Source organism: Hyla sarda, chromosome 1, assembly GCF_029499605.1.
Source record: "Hyla sarda isolate aHylSar1 chromosome 1, aHylSar1.hap1, whole genome shotgun sequence".
In the NCBI taxonomy this organism is placed as follows: Eukaryota; Metazoa; Chordata; class Amphibia; order Anura; family Hylidae; genus Hyla; species Hyla sarda.
This window is the reverse complement of record NC_079189.1, coordinates 405,730,414-405,731,843: the sequence shown is the minus strand read 5'-3', so window position 1 is coordinate 405,731,843 and position 1,430 is coordinate 405,730,414. Positions and strand designations below refer to the sequence as shown.

Sequence of the window (1,430 nt, the reverse complement as noted above, 5' to 3'; positions counted from 1 at the left end):
CACCTGCCTCCTCCGCTCTCCTAGGGTCCCGTTCATCAGAAAAAGGCTCATGCATGGAAATTGCTGGGTGTCCTATGGTTGCCTTGGCAACTGTACCCCCAGCATCAGTTGTCTCTCTCCGCACCGCATTATGCAGATCGTGCAGGAGAGCAGCTTTGGACACTTAAAAAAAACCTCATGTCATCCACGTTTTGCTAACACTATTTTTCACACACAAATAAAATAAATGAGTCAAACAAGTTACAGAATGGTTTAAAAAGGGGAACTTTATTTATTATATATAAAAATGTTTGTGTAGGGATTTTTTGTAACCTCCATCACTCACAAAGAGCGTACAGTAACTAATACTCAGGACAGGAAAAACCTCCAGAGGGGAGGAAACCTGTAGGGAATCCATGGCTACTGTATTGCCCTTCCTCTGGGCATACTAAAGGAGGTTACCTCTAGAATTTGGGCAAATGTGTCTGTGTATGTGCGTGATTCGAGGGGCTGTGCCTTCATCCAAATTCTTCTGGAATAGGTCTGGAAATCTACGTCTTCATCCAACGTCTTGCTGTAGGTCCGGAAATGCTACTCCACATCCTGGAAATAGTGCATCTAAGATAGGAAAACAAAAGATAGATTATCTACATGTTTATTATAGAAAAGCACATTGAACTGCACTAAAGACCTTTTGGCACAACAATGTGACACTTACCAGTCACAGTAGTGTATGTGACTTTGCATTCTCGGCCCCTACAGTGTCCAGCATCAGCCCCTCACTGATGAAGAATGAGCAGGAGCAGTGTTATATCTGCTCAGTGCTGCTCTCTGGTGGACAATGGTTATGACATCACATGTGTGACACGCTGTTACCTCTTGAGAGTTCTATTTCAGTAGTGCTGCTCTCTGATTGGCTGAAAAACAAAAAAGCTTTCTAATATATTCTGTATGACTGTTATCTAAGGGATTTTGGGCAATTTTTATTAAAATGGCGCTACTCCCTGTGGGTGCGTTATACTTGTTTCTCCTAACCAGACACTCAGTATTTGTAATATAATTTGGTGGCCCCAACAGCCTGGGCTCATAGGTTTCTTACACAGATCAGTGCGGCTCTTGCAGGCTCAATGAGCAGCGCTGGCTGCCGGGACGTCTGACGAGTGACATCCTTGACATTGTGGTCTGGAGCAAAGGATGTCACTCGTCAGACATCCCGGCAGCCACTGATTTAAAGTTGTCGTGGCTCCTGCTGCCAGTTCAAGATCAGACACCATGGACCTAGATTGACGTACTGCACCACTGATCCCCTGTGGCAGTCCATCTGTTTCAATTATACAATTCCCAGCATGGGCATGCTTGGAGTTGTAGCTTTGCAACAGCTGGACAGACGTCTGTCGAAAGGGGGGGGGGGCACCAAAAATATAGGAATGTGGGCTTTGAAAAACGCCACA

General features: G+C 45.1%; 1 long non-coding RNA gene across 1 annotated transcript; it reads right to left on the bottom strand.

The window, feature by feature from the left end:
* Window positions 1-248: 248 nt before the first annotated feature.
* On the bottom strand, window positions 249-839 carry LOC130277877 (uncharacterized). The gene is made up of 2 exons (XR_008845622.1): window positions 698-839; window positions 249-626 (listed from the first exon to the last, which is right to left on the bottom strand). It is a non-coding gene; the product is annotated as an uncharacterized LOC130277877 (long non-coding RNA).
* Window positions 840-1,430: the final 591 nt, after the last annotated feature.